The sequence below is a fragment of the Lagopus muta genome, chromosome 18 (assembly GCF_023343835.1).
Source record: "Lagopus muta isolate bLagMut1 chromosome 18, bLagMut1 primary, whole genome shotgun sequence".
Taxonomy (NCBI): domain Eukaryota; kingdom Metazoa; phylum Chordata; class Aves; order Galliformes; family Phasianidae; genus Lagopus; species Lagopus muta.
The window spans coordinates 1,571,239-1,591,968 of NC_064450.1; positions in this window are offsets into that span (position 1 = coordinate 1,571,239).

Sequence of the window (20,730 nt, forward strand, 5' to 3'; positions counted from 1 at the left end):
ACCCAGGGTGTGCAAGGGTCTTTCCACAGTGATGTCAGATATGAAGGGAGGCCTGCAGGAGGCCCGCATTTTCCTGGCATGGCAGCAGGGTACCAAAAGGAACACTGCATGGCATCTCAGCTGCACAGGCATCTCAGCTGCACCTGTTTTGGTATCTGAATCCTCCTCCTGACCTTGTATTTTCATGTCACGCTTCTGCTAGGGTTCAAATCGCTGAAGCTTGAACCTGCCATGTGCTGCTTCTAAGACTGTGGCATTTGCAAGGTGCTGTGTCAGCAGCATCACATTGCTTGGTTCCAGCTGCACATTTGCTCCATGTCCCCATTGGAGGTCAAAGCATCCTGGATAGAACCAAATGGCAACACAGACTTCAACAAAAAAGTGTTGACCCTCACCTCAGTCCTCCACCTGAGCAATATCACTTACAGAAGTTGCACCAGCTTTGTGATGGACAGTTTCTGACTCTTATCATTGTTATTAAAAATGCCTTTTAAGAAATTGAGCTCATCTGCCTAGCAGCGTTAGAAATGGACTGGGACATGCAGGGCAATTACTGTTTGTATTTTCAATTATAAGTGATAGATCTCTCTGACCATTAGCAGATCACAACGGATGAAGAAATATCACTTTCATGCACTTTTCATTTTAGATTCAGCAACAGTGAGCACAGCCCAGCCCCTTGCTAGGACTGGCTGAGAAATGGCCCAAGCAGTTCTCATCCCTCCTCCTGCCCCAGAGCCAGATGCAGTGCTGTTTGCTGAATGCTCTTGGTACTGGGCTCTGCTCAAACTCTTTCCAAAGGACCTATCCTCCCAGCCACGGGACAAAGGCTCTCATCTCTTCATACTGAGAGCAGGAGCCCAGGCTGTGTTTGTTGCTTGGTTGTGTTCAGAATGTTTCCTTACTGGTGCTGCTGCTCTCTCCAGTGCTATCCTAGCCTGCAGACACCAGCAATGGAACAATAACCCCAGCCCTTGTCCTCTGTGGGGCTCAATTGGATCATTAGCTTCTGCCCAGTAAAGCTGCCTTCTCCCCCCATGGTGTCAGCCCAATGCCTGATTTGCCCTGCTCTGTCAAGCATGAGCCTTGGTTTTTCACTGCTCCAGTTTTATTGATTTTCATTTTTATGACCAAGGCAAGTGCTGTCATGCTCTGCTGTGAGCAAGTGGCAGCCTTCCCCACACCGTGACCCCACAGCACATCATTTACTGCTGCTTCAGTAAATGCTCCTCATTAAGCTGGGGCAAGGCTGGGATCAAGCACACGGTCCCTCTGAGAGATAGTGGCTCTGTGCTCCAGGTGCTGCCTCGTTGAGGGAGAAATGAGGCTGTTAATGGTCAGGAAAAGGGATGCCAGCAGGCAGGTCTCATCTGCTATTCCCACCACACCCTTATCAAGGCTGTGCTGCATTCTGCATGCGCTATGCCCATGAAGGGATGCAGGGGAATGCATCTAACGCCAGGCTACCCAGAGTCAGTACACTGCTATCCAAAGCACAGAAACACAAGAACAGGCACCATGGCATCCTGCAATGGTGAGGGCTGGGCATGATCTCCACAGAGGTCCAAAATTGTTCCAATAATTGTATTTCTTGGCCCAGACACTGGCTTTGTTCTTCCCTTCTTTGCAATTCCCTCACTCTCTTCATGCCTTTTTTGTTGCATTTGGCCTGGAATTTCCAGAAGATCTCAACATATGTAGGGCCTTCTTGGGAGGATCACCTGTGACTTTCACATGTGTGGAGATCTATGTGGGGTCCAGGGCCACCAGGAGTCCATGGGTTGGCCAAGGGCCACCTTCCAAGACAGTGGTCAAGATGAACCAGTTATGAGTCTTCCTTCTGCTAAAACATGGTGCTCGTGCATCTCCTGGACTTCGTACCTGTCAGCCTGTTGTGCTTGAGAAAGGGATCAAACATCACTGAGGCAGCATTAATGTGTCAGGCCATCCCATAACAGCCAGGTGTGCTTGGAAAGACACAGAGCTGCACAGACAGAGAAGTTGAGACAGGTGTGATGAATGCATGGCTTGCTCCATCCTGGACAGCAATGCTCTCTGAGCTCCTGGAAGCCTGATGCCTGCACAAAGTCCGAATACATTTGTGTATGCAGAAATCAATGTGCCCTGGGTTAATGAAACAGCAGCACTGACAAACTCTGGGATACCCAGGGGATCTTCTGCAGTTTTCCTCTTCATGGAAGTGAAGTTATCTCCAAGAGGTCATTAAAAGGGCCTCACCTATGGTGACAGCAAATAAAGACCTGTCAGAAAGCACTGGGCTCTACAAGCAATGCCAGCATTTGCCAGGCCACGTGTCAGAGCTCAGGACCCCAGCTTACCTACTTAGGCTTGGACATCACTTGGGGCCAAGTAGCCCTGATTGGGTGCAACTCATTGACTTGGACATCTGTGGACATGCTTTTCTTGCTACCTCCTAGGCATTTGACCTGTAATTGCACTCAACCCTAGAGCAAATGGCCCAGTTAAATTCTCTAGAGGTGAAGTTTTCTACAGAAAAACCTGAGAGAAGTTGTGCCACAGTGGAGATGTTAGAGGGAAGGCACTGACTGTGCTCTGTGCTGCATGGCACGCTGGGGCAACAAAACTATAGGGCTCAGCAGGACAAGCGGTGGAGCCCTGAATGATGTGTCCCAAGCTTTAGATAGTAGATAGTAGGAGGAAATTCTTTACTCGGAGGGTGGAGAGACACTGGGACTGCTGCTCAGAGAAGCTGAGGTGCCCCAACACTGGAGGTGCCCAAGGCCATGGATGGGCCCTGGGCAGCCTGAGCTGGTGGGGGGCAGCCAGCCCATGGCATGGGTTGGGGCTGGGTGGGTTTTAAGGGCCCTTCCAATCCAATACATCCTATGGTTCTATGAATCTTGAACTCACAGCCCTTCAGAGCAACCCTGAAACAGGACTCTCCTGTGGCATAACACACAAGTGAGAATGAGGGAGCTGCATCTGTTTGGCCAATAGCTATGTTAATTCTTCTTCGATCTCACCTATTCCAGGCATTTCTTCTTGCCTTTGAAGCAACAGCTCGGGGTTGGGAAGGAAAACATGGCTATAATTGAAGGTTCCAAGGGGATAAAAGTCTCTTCTGCCACTTCTTGTGTCCTCCTGAGGCACAATGGGGAACTGTAGGCTCAATTCAGAATGATACTGTCAATATAAAAAAAAAATGTGATAAAACATAAAATATGTGATAAGACATAAGAGAAGGCTGTGGGGAGACTTCATTATGGCCTTCCAGTATTTAAAAGGAGATAATAAACAAGCAGAAAATCAATTTCTTACATAGGTAGGTAGTGATGGGACAAGGGGACATGGTTTTAAACTAAAAGAAGGGAGATTTAGATTAGATGTCAGGGGAAGATTTTCACTGAGAGAGTGGTGAGGTTCTGGAACAGCCTGCCCAGAGAGGTAAGCTGTGGATGCCCCATCCCTGGAGGTGTTCATGGCCAGTTTGGATGGGGCTCTAGGCAACCTGATATAGTACATAATGTTGCAGCTGGCAACCCTTCTTGTGGCAGGAGGATTGGAACTTGATTGTCCTTGAGGTCCCTTCCAACCCAAGCCATTCTCTGATTCTGTGATTACTGGGAGTGTGCTGGTGGGTAGCAGGATGTCTGATCCTCAGGTGATGGGCCAGAGATCTGTTGCTTGTCACACCGGGCAGTGCTGGATCATTAGCAGATCTTTCTGTTCTTGTAGATGAAATCTTTTTCCCCTCCAGTGCCTTCCTATAGAGCAGAGCAGCTCAGGTTGCTTGAAGATGTTCCATCTTGCTCAGAGGGTGACCTGTTGAACATCATGAGATATCATTTGGGAAGAAAGCAGCTGGAGGATCAGGGGTTTCATGGTGGAGATCTGATTTCACACGAACACCTCGGATGGCTGCCCTCCATCTCATCCTGTTGAAACAGCCATGAAGGATGAGCAATGACTGCCAGCCCAGGATGGACCTAAACTCTGCAACTTCACTTGGAGAGACTACATTTGCCCTCAAACTCTCACAGTCTGCCTGAGCCCACCTTAAGACTTGCAGTAGTGAGGTAAAGCCATTGTGATACCACTGGTGAACAAAGCAGAAGTAAGACCTCACTGAGCCCAGCCCCGTGACACCGGGACCCTGTAGTGTCTTTCCTGCATGGAGAGCTGTTTGCTGCACAGTGCTGGAGAACACAAGGAGACCAAACCTTCCAGGGCTGTTCTGATTAACTGGTGTTTAGGAACAGCCGTCACTCAGTCCTGCAAGGAACACGTTATCACTAGCGTGCTGGCAGAGCTTTTGTTTATTGAAAATAAAAACATACACGCTGCTTAAAATGCTTGGCAAAGGTGGCATGAGGGCAAGGCTGGGGAAGAGCGGAACGCTTCATCTCTCCTTGATAAATTACCTTTCACAGTGCTTCCAGCACCTCTCTCTTGCAACAACCACTTAATAAGGTCCGGGCACTGCAGTTCTCTCATTACAGGGAAGAAAGAGAGATGTTTCAAAGAACCACAGCGTAACCCGCTCTCGGGGGTTCGCTTCCTGGGCTCCTCTGACACAAATTATTAAAAACATTTCTCAGATAAAAAAGCACGGCCTCCTTCAGCAGCCTCCACCATAAACAAAGCCTTACGCATCCTTAGCAAAAGGAGTGAAAAGGAGGGGGAAAAAAAAAAAAGGGAAATTAGAAACATGGAAATGTAATAACTTTCCATTATGCAAATTTGATTTAATCAGAGATGAAGCTGAAGTGCAATAAAAACATACTTTCATTAAGTTTATGACTTTCAGGCTCTTTAATACCCCAGAAATGTCAATTATGAAGTTACCATAGTGATACATGGATACAACTTCGAAGAGATCTGTTTCCTCACCAGTAAGTGCATGCTGGAGCCAGTCCTGGACCTGGTTTCCCAGCTCCTTACGCTGATAAGAGCCTGCAAGTCAAATGGCAAATACCTTTGACAGCCTATTTGAGAATTAAACCTTAAAGTCTGCACAAATCAACTGTGCCTGAGGGTCGGATGAGATAAACTTGACCATGCGTGGGATGAAGAAGGCTCAGATTTCAATTTCCAGAGCTCAAGTTTGTCTGGTTCAAGAAGGGAGCAGCCCATGAGGGACATTTCATCACTGGGGTGTGTTGTAGCTCTGCAGAGCTCCCCAGCTTGCAGGGTGTTTGTTATGATCTGACAGCCTGTGATGGGCCCCTCTGACTGAATGGGGCTCTCACCCAGTGCATGTCAGTCCTGGACTGGTACCAGAGGTGCTCAGGCTGCCATGCAGTGATTTCACTGCTGGAGAAGACTTTATTGCAGATGGCCGATATGGAGGGACTGTTCTGATGGTGCGTAATGCAGCCCAGTGAAAACTCAGTCTGGATGGGGCCCTGGGCAACATGATCAGGTGGGGGGCAACCAGTTCACAGCAGGGGTTGGAACTGGATGGGCTTTGTGGTCCGTTCCAAGCCAACCATGCTGTGATCCTATGAGAACCGAGGTGTAGAAGCAGCTCCCACGAGGAGGAGGAGGCCCTGATGAGGTTTCAGTTGAGCCAGTTGTTTTCCTGAAGAGGTCCAAAGCTGATAAAGTTTCTCAAATAGCTATCAGTGAGCTACCCATGGGTGCAGACAGCTAAACCTGTAAATGCTGCCTTTGTGTTCAACACTGGGGCTTCTCCCTTTCCCTCATCTCTCAGTGTCTTGCCCTAAAACCAGCACCTAACCAGGGCTTGATGCCAGTCATGGCCAAGTGCCAAACCATGGAGATGGACATTATTTTAGCACAGTATTTCCTAATACTTCCTTTGCTGCTTTTTAAGTCTGGAGCCAATGAAAGGATAAACAGGAGTCACCTAGGTTTCAGAGCCCCATGATGACAGCACAGCTGCCTTTGTCAGCACAGTAGAGATTGTGGATTCATTTACACACATGACACACATATTGACTGTGGCCTACTGATAAATGCATTAAGCAAAGTGGAACGCCAGCCTTAACATGACAGGAGAGGGGGGAATGCCTTCAAGTTGCACCAGGTGGTTCAGGTTGGATGTTAGGAAGAACTTCTCAGAAAGAGTGGTCATGCATTGGCACAGGCTGCACAGGGAGGTGGTGGAGTCACAGTCCCTGGAGGTATTCAGGGGGTGGATGTAGTACTTAGGGACATAGACAGTGGGCAATACTGGTGGACAGTTGGACTAGGTGATCTTAGAGGTCCTGTGAGACCCTCAGAAAGGCCCAACTTCCTTGCTCCTACTGCTGCTTTGTCCACATTTTTCCATCCTGCAGCACAGCTCCTTTGGACAGGAGCTTGCTGGGCCCTGAGGTTCAGTGGAGGACATTGCATTCCCCCAGCTTTTGCAAAGGCTATGATTTTGCAGAAACACATACAGTAAGGAAGGCATTGTCTGGTGGATTAGGGCCTTGATATTTCTAATCATACCCTGCCTCAGCCTCTTTCAGTGCTGAGAACCCTATTCACTGGCATTCAGTGGTTTCTCTGGGTGCTATTTCAGATGCGGAATAATTAGCAACATGCAGGAAAAGCAACAAAGCCTTGAATGGTATTTAGTGACAATTATTCCACCGAACCATTTCTTACTATTATAAATGGAGCTTATTAGCACTAAATTGTTTCCATAGGAAGCAGCATCAGCAGTAAAAAGAATGACTGCAGGCTGGCTTGGCGGTGCGGGAGTCAGCACAAAGGAGCCTTCCTGTCTGCTCCTCGCTGCAGGAGCGTGTGCTGGGAGAAACCCACACAAAGCTCAGGGAGCTCCAACTCACTGCTAGCAGGCAGCCTGGCCCTGCTCCAGCCCTGCTTCATGCTGGTACCTGCAGTGACAGATCTGGTGCTGCTGGAGGGAGCTGGTTTGCTGCAAAGGCAGGAGATGGTGAAGGAGAAGTGAGGAGAGGAGATGCCACCTTTCATAGAATCATAGAATCTCAGCATGGATTGAGTTGGAAAGGATCTTTGAACTTCTCTCATTCTGACCCTTGTCGTGGGCTGGTTGCGCCCTCCAGCTCAGGCTGCCCAGAGCCCCATCCAGCCTGGCCTTGGGCAGCTCCAGGGTTGGGGCACCCATAGCTTCTTTATAAGCTTCCTTCAAGTACTGGATGGCTGCAGTGAGGTCTCTCTGGAGCCTTCTCTTCTCCAGGCTGAACACTCTGAGTTCCCTCAACATTTCTCTACAGCAGAGCTGCTCCAGCCCTTTGAACATTTAGTGATCCTCCTCCAGACCAGCTCCAACAGCTCCACGTCTCTCTGCTGATGGCCAGATGGGGCCTCACAAAAGCAGGGCGGAGAGGAACAATCCCCTCCCTGCCCACTGCCAGCCCTCTGTTGATGCAGCCCAGGATACCATTGGTCTTCTGGGCCACAAGCACACAATACTGACTCAGGTACAGCTTTTCATCCACCAGAACCTTCTCTGCAGGGCTGCTCTCAAGTTCTCCCAGTTTGTATTCATGTCTAGGATTGCCCTGACCCGACTGCAACACTTGGCCTCGTTGAACCTCATTAGGTTCACGAGGGCCCACTTCTGAAGCCTGTCCTGATCCCTCTGGATGGCATCCCTTCCTTCTGTTGTATCAACTGCACCACATCCCTTTGTGTGGAGGGTTTTTCCATGGGGGAGGTTTTGCTGCTCATCCTCCTGCTGCCCATCCTGTGACCCAGGTCTGTACTGCAAGATGCAGCTCCAGGAGGGAATGCAGAGGGTAGGATGGGATTTAGTTGGCAGTACAGCTTTAAGTGCTGGGTTTCATTCTTCTGGCTGTAGAAAATTAATCTCCTATCCCCATGCCCAAATTTCAGACCATTTGTATTCTGAAATCTCAGAATACCGTTCTTGAAGTTTTCCAGTTGGATTTTTTAATCAACTTTAAAGAATTGATTTAGGAACATTTCAAGAAGAGAAACATACAGCCTTTGGCAAAAAAATAATAAAATATATATATTTTTTTCATTGACCCAGTTGTTTGACAAACCTGACCTCCATATCCAAGTGATTTCAAGTATTCTGAAACCCTAGAGGTAGAGAAAAAAATCTTCCCTGAACAATTGTCCATTTTTATCTGGAAGCTGCTAAGATTCAAGGCCCTGAGGGGACACAGGCAGAGCTGAGACCACGGGGCTGGGTGGCTGCTTCACAGACATGTCACCATATGAAGCCTGCAGGAAGACGGGGAATCTCCTCCATGCAGAACCCTTCCCTGAGCCTTTAAGGTAGTGAAATCATGAATTTGGGATGCTGACACCAAAACCACGACCTGCTGGAGCTCTGCCAGGTTGTGCTGCAGGAGATGAGCCCTGCTCCTTTGCTACCTGTGCATTCCTCTGCCATTCAGGGGGTTTCTGAGTTGGTTGCACACAAGTTCAACGGGCTATGAATGAAGGCTCACACAGACAGCAGGAAGAGGCAGCCAGAACTCCCTCCAGCAAGAGCCTATCTCCTTGTGCAGGACCTGCACCTCCTCATTTCTGTGGCTCAAAACAGCTGGAAATCACAGAATCACAGAATAGTAGGGGTTGGAAGGGACCTCCAGAGATCATCGAGTCCAACCCCCTGCCAAAGCAGGTTCCCTACACCAGGTCACACAGGTCGGCATCCAGGCAGGTCTTGAACATCTCCAGAGCAGGAGACTCCACCACCTCCCTGGGCAGCCTGTTCCAGTGCTCCGTCACCTCACTGTACAGCAGTTCCTTCGCACATTGGTGCAGAACTTCCTATGCTGCAGTTTCCAGCCGTTTCCCCTCGTCCTGTCTCCACTCACCACTGAAAAGAGTCCGGCCTCACCATTCTGCCCCCCACACCTCAGATACTGACAGACCTGGATCAGGTCCCCTCTCAGTCTCCTTTTCTCAAGGCTGAACAGACCCAGTTCACTCAGCCTTTCTTCATAAGAGATGCTCCAGGCCCTTCACCATCTTTGTGGCCCTCCGCTGGACTCTTTCCAAGAGATCCCTGTCTCATCCAGGAGTGTCTCAGAGAGATGGTGAAGATTTAAAGATGCAGCCCACTGAAACAAAAGCATAGCTGTTAATTAAACGCAATGCATTCAGTGCAGTGGAACATGGCAGCCCCAGAGATCTGTGACAGCATTCCCTGCACACTTTCCTTCTGCTTTATGGGTGATTGAGTGGAGCCTTTGGTTCATCCACTGCTCAAAATCTGTGGGAGGTTCCCTCTCCTTCCCCATAAAATACCATTGGTCATCGATAAGATGTAAAGCAGCACACCTGCTGAAGGCAGCTGAATCGAGGACCAAGTGTGAGTGGCAGAGGTACATTCAAAGCCAGTAAAATAAGTGCTGATGGCTTTGATGCAAGCAGCTCAGGTTCTTCTGGAGGAGGACCATTCATTTCCCTTTGCTGGAGATTTGATTTCCCCGCTTTTTATCTTCGGGACATGATAACAGCACCAAACACTGTGGAGAGCTTTAAAGCCAAGCAGCACACGCCGCTGGATGAATCACACTGGCTTTCGCTTTTGAAGGTCTGGGATTCTCTCCAGGGTACACCCTCTACTACAGGGGATTTTTCTTGCCAGCCTCTCAGTTCTCCCAAATCAGAGCTGCCCTGAGATGTGCAGAAACAAGATGGTCATTAGTGCCTTGATCTGATACCTTCAGCAATTAAAAGCATTCATGAATGATGAGCGTTCAGCATCTCTCTGGCAGATTGGGAAGTGTCAGTGAGTGCCCTGCACTGGAAGGGCAGTGCCTGACTCTATTAGTCAGCAGCAGTTGGTGTCTAAGCAGCATCCTGGAGGAAACTCCCATTGCTTCATCACTCAGCCATTAACATTTCCTATTGCTTAAAGCTTTGCAGATGAGGAAGAAAAAATCTTCTGGAAGTGACAAAGGGAGCCAGGCCAATTAACAGCACATCTATTATGGGAAGGGCAAGAGGATGGCTGTGCCTTTACCACCCAGGAAGGGCACAGTGGGTGGTGAAGGCTCCCCCAGCAATGGCAGGCAGCAACCACTGCACAGAGCTCAGGTCATTGTGAGCGGCGTGGAAATTAATTAGAGCTAAAGATCAGCAGCCAAAGAGACTCGAGGAGTAAATGTCACTTCCAAAGTAGGGCAGGGAGGTAGCTCTGGACTAATTAACCACAGCTTTGCTGCAGGAAAAGGACATGATTGCCAGCTGCAGCCTCCTGCGTGCAGTCTGCGCAGAGGCCACTGAAGGTTAACATGGGCTGAAACAAATATGAATCACTCAGCCTCCTGCAGGAAAAACACATAGTTCAAAAGTCAGTTTACTATTGACAAAGCACAGCAGAAAGCACTGTGCATCTGTCACACACGCTGTCTCCTTGTGGCTGTGCAGAGCTGCCGTAAATAATGGCCATAAATACTGTAACCAAGTGAAAGTTTACCTCAGTCCCTTTGTGCTATTTGTTATTATGCACAGTGCAAGTTGTATTAGAAGAGTCAAAGATGCCTACAAAATCCCCTCTCACATACAAGCAGGAGCGGGCTGAGCGCTGTGTTGGCCTGCAGCCTGGCAAGGGTCTTTCCAGCTTTTCACATCATGGCAATAACCCATTTCTCCCCAGGTCCCTCTGCCTCCTTCGGCACGCAGTAGGCTTTCCCATGAGAAAGCTGTGCAGAGGACTGCACAGCACAGAGCCCATCTGCAAGAGCCTCCCCCAACTGTGACATGCAAGCAGATGGGAGGGGGCACATTTCTGCCCAGTCTCCTTTGCAGCTGCCTGAGTTGGGGTGAGCTGCAATCTGGGGCAAAGCTGTGGAAAATCTGCATCCTCCCCTCCTCCTGCCCTGCCAGCTGGGTGTAAGCACAGAGCTCCTCTGCCTCCTCTGTGCCATCTGTGCACAGAGTGGGTTCCTCTGGGGAAGGGCTGCTATCAGGACAGCAAGTAGGCAGGACTGTGTCCTTGTATGGCAGTCCTGTAGTGTCCAAAATAGGTGACCAGCTGGGACAGGGATCAGGGCCAGTCAAGAGCCCAGGGACTGCTGGACAAGCCCCTGGTGATAAGGCAGGCCCAGAGTCAGCCTTGAGGCAGGCTGGGGATTAGCGGGGCATCCATCAACACAGTGCAGGCATGAGCCACAGGCAAGCTTAAATGAAGGTCCCAGGAGATGCAGGTGATAACATGAGTGCTGTCTATCTATGCAAAGGTGCAGTACCAACTTGCTGGAGTTCTTGACATCACAGTTCATCCTTATCTTCATAGGGGAGCACCTCCCCTATGAGGACAGGCTGAGAGCATTTCAGCCTGGAAAAGACCTGAGAGCAGCTTGTCAGTATCTAAAAGGATGTAAGAGAGAAAGTGGCAGACTCTTTAGTAGAGTCTGGTGTGATAGGGCAAAGGGGAGTAGTTTAAAACTAAAAGAGATTTATAATGGATACAAATAGAAGGTTTTTTTACAGTATGAGTGTTGAGACACTGGAAAAAGTTGCTCAGAGCAAAAGCCTCATACTTGGAGACACTCAGCGCCAGGCTGGATGGGCTCTGAGCATCCCAATCGAGCTGTTCATTTCAGGGGAGTTGCACTCCATGACCTTTAAGGGTCCCTTCCAACTCAAATGCTTCTCTGATTCTATGATTTGTTCATGGTCCCAGAAAGATCTCAAGGGTCAGAAGTCATGGAACATAGGATGCAGAGCATCTCCTAGCAAGAAAGCATGATTCAAACGTATTTTGTAATGTGCAACTGAAGGATTCTCATGTTTTTAAGGTTCTGAGTTTTGTATTTTTGAGGGCATGTTGTCATTTTATGCCCAAAAGCTAATGAAATTGTATGAGCATGTGTATGCAGAGCATCCCAGCAACTTGATTTCATTATGCAGAACGTGCCTTGAACTAGCTAGGGAATCATTAACACACATGGTCTTGCTGGAGGATGAAAGGATTGCTTCCCATCCCTAACAAGCACAACTGAAAACTGCTCCTGACTTTCTTACTGGGTAAAATAAGGGGGGGAAATAAAATTCAGTCTATGTTGAGCTAGAAGAGGATAGCAAGAACATGAGCACCTAGTGCCACCTTTGCAATGAAGAGTGAATAGCAGGATGCCGTGCTAGAACAGATGGTCTCATGCAAGGCTTGATGTAGTTGTTCCTATAGGCTGGTGTAGGGCTGTTAATGCAGATCCAGTGGGAAAGAAAAATCAGTTTCTAATAGCTCTTTAGGGGAGAAATGTCTATAACTGTGTTGCTGTGAACAAGGCCCAGAAGGTATTGACCAGGACACTGACAGACAAAGACAGAGCAGTGCAGGATGTCAGTACCACATCCAAACAAAAACATCCAATACAAGAAACACCATATTTTCATGGTCACATCAAAACACATTTCTGCCTTGGACAGAGCCCAAAGTCTTTTCTCGTCCCAGCGCTGAGCCTCACTGGGGCTGCAGAAAACTGCACTCTGTCTCATGCACGCTCCTTCTTGTTATGTTTTCAACTTCATCCTGAGCTGACAAAAACCTTGTGGGAGAGTGCTTTAGGAGGTAAAGATGGATGCTGTGGAAGGATTGGAGACAGAGATGCAAACGAACTTAGGTACAGCCTTTCCAGGACACTCCAGCACAAAAGCACAGACAGTCTATACTGTCAGTCTCAAAGCACACAGCAGGTTGGTCAGCACTTGCTGTAGAAGTTCAGACCTTTCTGTACAGCGGTGCTTAATTTCTACTGGCCAGCAATGGAAAAATAAGCAAGTTTGAGGTAAAAAGAGCAGAGGGTGGAGGACAAAGAACTCCCCTGTGGTTTATATGTAGAGTGATAGAGCCCCAGTTTTCTCTTAACCTTTTGCAGCCCAGGCATTGAATGCTCTCTGGCTGCTTCAGAGCTGCAGAATCCCAAAGGAGGGTAAAGATCTGGCTGGGTCTGGTGATGCACAGCCTGCAGTCCTGCAGAAAGGAGGATCTGAAGCACAGTTGTCTCCTAGCTTGTCTTTTCCTCTTGTCCTCTGGATTCCTATAGTCTAAAACTGCCTTCTACATAGGAATGACTGGGAATCTGTCTTGCAGATTTCTTTCAAATTCAGTGCAGCAGACCAAAGAGTACCTACAAGGTCTCAGCCCTGCACTGGGGGCTCCAAGACAGCAGAGTGTCCCTAAGGAGAGACCTTCCTCTGAATCCTGTCTTTTCAGGCAGAGAGGAGAGCCATGTAACATGTGCCATGTACCTGCCAGTTTCAGAGCAGATGTGCAGGATCCTTTGCTTGCTGAGATATGCAAGGGTTGGATAGAGCAGTTGCACTGCCCAGTCAGTAACTGAGTGCCAGTTCTGGGCCATGGTCGGAGCAGCAAGTGAGAGGAGGATCACTGTCCAGGGCTATCCAATGATGCACTAGAATGGCATCATCTCATTGTGCTTTAACTCTGATCCCATAGGGCACAAACTGCCTGGGACAGGTAAAATCCTGTGCATGGACTTATGGGCTCCTGGCAGAGCAGAAGTGGGCAGCCAGGCACTGACCTGACCCCAGCATTCTGCCTCTTGGAGATGAGAGCTGCATGCTGGGCTCTGCCCATCCCCTGCACTCAGATCAGAGCCAGCTGTATTGCAGCAGGCTGGGAGAGGCCTTGCAGTTGGCACAAGCTCACTGATAATGAAGTTTTCATGATGCACTTTGCTGGTACCAGGTCAGGATGTTACGACCTGGTTCACCTCTGCTGACTCAACCACCCAAAGCGAGCTGAGAGTCCCCGGCAGCAGCACCCATGGGTTTGTCTGAACAAAATGTTTGGCACATGAAAGCATTTTAGGAGGCTTCTAATTTTTGTGCTGAAGGACACATCTCCCTCCACCCCCACTGCTGCTGATGTTTAATGGGGTCCCGGAGCTTCCCCTGAAAGCTCTGCCTTTTTTTTTTGATGTTTTGTATTATTTTCTACAATGCTATGCCTGGTGACAGCTGCCATCAGATGTATTGCTCTGTGCAGGGGCTGGCTGATGGTGATTGCTAATTGCCAGTTTGAAAGTTCTGCAGGTCAGAAGGGTAGGATGAGACCAGCCTCTCAGGGCCACCCTTGACAGATGCTTGTCTAGCCTGACCTGCAGGTCTCTGGTGACAGGCACATAACTACCACACAGCCTGACCTCACCACAGGATAGTGCCTTCACATTCAGCCTGGAACTGCCTTTCTGCCTGTCTTCTTCTTCCAAGGAAAGCCAGAAAGACCTTCTGCCTTTCTGTGCAGGAGACTTTCATCTTCATGCCAACATTCCTGGCTTGTTCAGACTTCACTCTCAAGATCATCCTCGTGGATTTCACCCACCTTTTTAGCCTGGAGGCCACTGGATAAGCAGCTCCCACCTCTAGGAGTGCTGGACTCCATCAGTCCCTGGCCTGGATAACACATAGGAAGTGAGAGTCCTGGAGAAAGGAGGTCTGCTCAGAGGAAAGAGGGAGCATGGAAGGTGGCAGTGAGAAGAGCTGAAGTGCATTTGCAAAGCAAGCAGGGTTGGGCTTTCACAGAGGCTGCACCCAAAGAGACAGAGGAGACACATGGATGGGGGTTACTGTGAACTTCTGCCTAAACAGAGAAGTGTTTCAGGTCCAACACCAACCAGTAGAACGTAGAAACTCTTAAAGGAGGAAATGTTAGATATATAAAAATATATCAAAGATCGGGGTAAATCTGTCCCTTTGACTACAGAGTAAGCCTGAGGACTGGAGCTGGACATAAAACTGTACTGCAGGGGCACTGGTCATCAACGGGATTCAGAGCTACCACTCAGTAGTCCTGGATCCCAGCACAGGGCTCTCATCATCTGGATATCCTGTCTTCCTACCAGTCTAGTGCCAAAATCCTCATTAACACAACAGAACACTCAGCATGGGAAATCCTTCTGGGTAGCACTCAGAGATTGGACCAAAGGGACTCTGCAGCCCTGGGAATATCTAACCAGATGAAGGTCCATCAGGATTTGAAGATACCAGCAAAAAGAATATCTTACTCCATCTGTGGTTTGTTCCTTATCTTGTCCCTCTTGCTGTGAGGCCCTGTGCCTGGCTTTCAGTTTGAATTTGCTAGCTTTAGCTTCCAGACATGTATTTAGGCTTTGCCTTTCATTTCAAGACCAAAAATTCCATTAGCACTCAGAGTTTTCTCTCCATAAGGTAACTTTATCCTTCATTAAGACAGCTTTCAGTCTGTTTTCTAAAAGCAAGTCAGACTGAGTGCTTCACATCACTCCAGCACTTTTTGTCCAGCAGTCACATCCTGTTATGGCTCTGTGGGCACTCTTTCTGTGTTTTCATCTTCCCTCCTGAACAGTAAGTGCCAGATATAGATGAGAACAGTACAGTCAGCACCACTGCTGCTCCAGAGAGAGGAAATGCCCTTTCTGCTCCTTTGCCCCCATTTCCATATGCAAACATCTCATTACTTCATGCCAGAGAACTGCCCTGGGAGCTAATGCAGAACTTCTGTAAGAAAGAGCCGCACAAAGTGTAGTTATTAGTGGTGTTCAGATCCACAACAGTGCTCCCTTGCTCCTTGGCAGACAAAAGGTGGAGGTCCAGCCCCACATTCCCAGGCTGTGGCTCCGATGGCCAGCAGGTGAATTCAGTTACTCAGTGCTTTACTACTTGGCTGTGATGCAGTGGTCCTGTTCCTGCATTCTTAGTTATTGCAGTTATTTGAAAACAGAGGCACTGAAGAGGGAATGGTTTTCTCCTGTTGGTGTGGTGCCAATTGGAAGAATGACCCTGCGAATATGGAGAGGATTGCACTCCAGCCCTCTGCCCATTATCGTGACTCTGTGGCCCCTCCATTTGAAGCTTATTAGGATATCAGCTTGGCTTCTTGCTTTTCCTATTCTGCCTGCTGTTGTCTGCAATGCGTGGAGCCACCCATGGAGCTGGGAGTGTGACGAGCTGTTAGTGGTCTCAACGAGAGAGTCCTGCAGTTGGGTTATGGAGGGTCAAGAATAAAACAGCAGTCAGACTGGCTCAGGCATGGAGAAGGGGTCTGGAAGTCACAGGCCCACGGAGCAACAAAGACTGAAATAAAAAGAGATATTCAAGTGTGCATCCGTTTGGGTTTGTAGAACAACAACTTAGCAAATGGAAACAAAACACCTCATGCAGTCAGCATGTGAACTGCAGAACAGCAGAAAGGATGATTCTCACTGAGTAAGACAGCTCTGTACTTGCTCTGCTCACAGACTCCTGAACATACAGACAACTCCATAGCACAGGAACAGTGATGGCAGGTTGTGTTATCTCATCTGACCTTCACACGTGACCAGAAAGCCTTAAGAGTATTTCTTCATGAAGATTAGAGCTTTTAACATCTTGTATTAAAGGGATTTCAAATAATCCATGATTTATTGCCTGCCTATTCCATGACTGGCTGGTAAAGTAGCTTCTCTAGAACTTGTTTCTAAACTCTGTTAGGACTTGGCTTCCAGCTTCCACATCTCACCCTGCTTTTTGCTACTGTCACACATCCAGGTCCTGCTCCATGCAATGCCCTGTGTGGGATTTTTGTCTCTTCTTAGGTGAAAGCATGATGTGAACGTCATCGCGCTCAGCAAGCAGAGTGCTGGGCATTGACTCCACAGCATGCCTCAAGGTTACATTGCTGTGTGTCCCCCAGAGCTCTTCCCAGCCCTCTAAACGTGCTGTGTGGGAGGAACAAAGTGATTATCATATCCGAAAAGCTGCCTTGCCCAATGAAATGGAAAAGTGATTTACTGAGATTCTCACTACAGTGTGGCGGTCACCCAGAAGAAACAGCACACCACAGCATAAATTTGATGCTTTTCTTGCTAAAATGGGCAAATGACCTATTAAGAAGAGAACCTTCCCAGATAAATGAGATAGATGGAGTATTGAGCTGGCTCCAGCGCCCACTAAATTTAAGATTAGCCCTGCTGAATCAGATCTACTCTGCACTAAGTCACAGATGCTCTGGCCTTATTCTATCAGATCTTCTGTTTTTCCACACACACATGCACAGTCAGCCCAGACAGCAGCTGTGTTTCATGCTAGGATCGTTGTATTGGAACTATACTTAAAGAAAAAGCAACACCAAGGAGGACAAGGGATGTTTCAACTTCAGACATCATGTAGCTGGCACTTGAATGGCAACACAGTGGGCATATGGTAAAGGGTTGGGTACGGAGTTTGGGTGGATGCAGGTAGGGCACAGCCCTACTGCCTGAATCCTCTGTTGGTAGCTAGACTCAGGGTCAGTGCTGCAGAGGATGTACACAGGACCTTGCTGCAGGGCAGCACAGAACCTCGAGGATCATCTCACACCTGTGCCTTGCTCTCTGAAGATAGGACTGGCTGCAGTGAATCAGAAAGAAATCCATCCTATACCAAACACGTTGGATAGATAATATTACTGAGAAGTGGAAAAACAAAGAAAGTAGCCAGCCATGCTTCTTTCTTATGTTCCAGTTCCAGTGAACTGGGATTCAGAAACTTCAGTAGCTGGTCTTTGTGATTAAGTTCCTGAAACCTTTTCCTCCCATGAATCTGTGCTGGTTTCACCCTGATGGGCAGCTCAGCTCCACCACACCTCTCTCACATTGCCCCTTCTCAAAGAAACGGGGAGAAAATATGGTGGAGAAGGGCTCAAGGGTTGAGATAAGGGCGGGCAGATCACTCACCAGTTATCATCACAGGCAAAACAGAGTCAGCATAGGGAGGATCAATGTGATGAACTATCAGCCTGTTACTAACAGACCAGAACAGTGAGAAACTAAAAACAAACAGAAATCACCTTCCCCCAGTACACCTTCTTGCTGAGAAATGCTCAATGAGTCCTTCCTCTCCATATGCCTTCTCACTTTGTGTAATCTCTGCCCATACATTTATGGCAACCCTACCCATGGCAGGGGGTTGGAACCAGATGATCTTTGAGTCCCTTCCAACACAAGTCGTTCTATGATTCCATGACTGTGAAGATTTTAGTCTCTTTGACTTAAACTACCAATGTGGATCCCTTCTGCTCAGCCTTGTTCTGAACAATTTCCACTTCTGCCATGCCTTTTTGTGGCCAGGCAGTCAGAAGTGTACACTGGAATGGGGAGCACTCTCGATATATGTAGAAACAGGTCAGTATTTTCTGCTTCTTTCTCTCTTTCTGGATAATTATTCACATTCAGTATTTTTTTTTTTGGCCCACAGTAGCTCTCTGAGATGTTTGACTCCCAGCTGTCTGTTCTTGGTGATGGGTTCAAAGCCCACCACTTTTCTTTTCCCCCCTTGCACGTCCTTCTGTGCAACTGTTTGAGCTTCACATGCTACCTTACTGCACAGTCATTCACTACAATGAGGTCCTTCTACAACTGCTTTTAGACAATTTTCCTTTCTACTCCCATGAATAATGAAATATCTGCAGGCTATGGTCCCTTATTATGCAGTCCCTTCTCCAAATCAGTTATGAATATGCTGAAGAGTACAAGTCACTGCACAGAGCCCTGGGACTGCCTTTCATTTTTTCCGGCCCGCTGCTTCCCCTTTTAATGAGTTCTTAGTTCATGCAAGGGATTTCCTTCTTATCCCAATGCTTCAGTGAAGCAGCTTGTTAAAAGTTTCTCGAAAATCCCTGTTCTTGTTCGATTATTCATTGATTCCTCCCAAATCCTCCGGTGGATTTCTCTGCAATGAAGCTCTTTTTCATCATATCATGTTTATCACTTCTCTGCTAATTCTGCTCTATGGAGATCAAACATACTGATCTGCAGCTTCCCACATCTGAGACGTATCATTTTCAAAGAAATGATAGAGCATTTATGACTGACTTTGCTTCTTGTACCAAGGAAACTTTTTGCAGGATGCTCCACTCCATGGTTAGTAATTCAGCAGTTTGCTGGGCAAATTGTTCCCGTTTCTCCTGATCTATGGCCGTTTATCTTACTGAATTGTTCAAAGCCTCTTCTACCGATCCAAAAGTCCAAAAAAGCTCCTCTTCTTCATCCACCATGAAGATGGATGAGCACATCTCTAAGCACCTTCATTTAGTTTTTCTGCTGTTCCTTTCTCTTCCTTGATGCGTTAATACTTGGGTCTGCTATTGCTGCTACATTTCCTGGCTGGCTTTCAGTTCTTTATGAATTTAAAAGGGATTTATTAGCAGTTTATGATGCCTTTAGCAAGTTGTTCCTCAAAGGCTATTCTTGGCTCTTGCAAGAGCCCTACTATTTCCTGGCTTTTGAAAACTTCAACGCTCTTTGTCCATATTGCAGTTGTTGGTGTACATGGTAAGTGATATATGTTTCCTCTGGGCCTTTCACCCAGTGTCTTTAAGCACTTTTCAATCTGCTATATTTCATTCTGCATATTTTTGTCCTTAAGCTGTTCCTTTTAGTTTCCTCTAAACAAATTTCCTTGTTTCTATGTAGCTTTCCTCTTTGAAATACAGTGTTTACACTGTAAAGTGGACTTTGCTGGCTCTTTTGCTCCTACAAAGATACTGAAAAATACTGAAAAACTCAAAAATACTGCCATCACTGCTCTGGAATAGTTTCACTGCTCTGGAATAGTTTCTAAGAGGAATATTTTGAATCAGAAATGGAACCAGAAATTGAAGACAAGAGATGTTTCTTCTCTATCTAGTTTCTGCTGGTCCCATACTGTGCTCATTCAGTTTCATATCCTGCTTCGGGGGTACAGTCAGACAGATTTCATTGCTTCCTTTGCCTCTTCCCACTTCCCACTGCCTCTCCATGGGCTCTGAGAAGTGCACGACTGCCCTCAGCCTGGGATGGCAGCCACACACATGAAGGTTCACAGGTGAGCTTGGCTTGCAGCCATCAACCTTTACGTAATTCCTACTGAGCCAAGTGCAGACCTTCCTCCTCTGTGCACGTTGGTCTTTTTCCATTCTGTAAGTTGTCTAAATGGAATATAAGGGCTTGGTTTCTTGCTCAGCTTTGAAGAGCCTTTGGGGATCTGTCTAAACCCATTCATTGCATCCTTTCTCAGTCTTGCAGATTGAAGTAGCTTTCCCTGGGCCAGCACCAGATCATGCAAAACTGGGAATGGCTGGGACTCTCCAACCAGGGCATTAGCCCTGAAAGCTTCCCATTCTCATAGGATGCCTATGCATCTTGGGCAGCTCACCAGTGCCCTGACATTGCTTCTCTTGTCTTCTGGCTTTTAAAAGAAAAGATTGCACTGAAGTGAAACGGCCAAATTGCCGTGTTTCAATAACGGAGAGTTTACCAATAGAACATGGGTATTGTGTTCTGTGCTTCAAAATTTTTGTTTACGTTGTAATGAAGGGGCAACAAAAACAAAATACCTCCAAACCTTTCAGCATTTTCATGCTGATGGCATTTGCTTGAATATTCATCTGCGAAGGGGAAGTGAAGGGGTTTCAGTCTGAGTTTCTTCACTAAAGGAACCTTGAAACTCAGAAACCCTCTGCCAAAACTATGCTCAAGCCAATATGTTCCCACAGAGCAGGCTGGCAGTATGGTTTTGTGGAAACGTGTTTTGTTAAATGTTTCCACCAGTTGTAATTAAAATTTCTTCCTCTATCAAGACATAAACGTTTTCTTTCAACAGTGTAGGGGAGAGAATATATTGATAACTCATATTTAAGCAGAAAGGCTCTAAATAAATAAATAAAAAAAAAGACAACCCAAAGAAATCATTAAGAACGAGTATTTCATCAGTGTTGCAATGAAATCAGAAAGTCTCTTCCTATCAAATGTCACTGGAATGGGGATGTTGCCACAAACGTTTCCCTTTGACACAACGGTGAGTCTGTGATGGACAGTCTTGCTG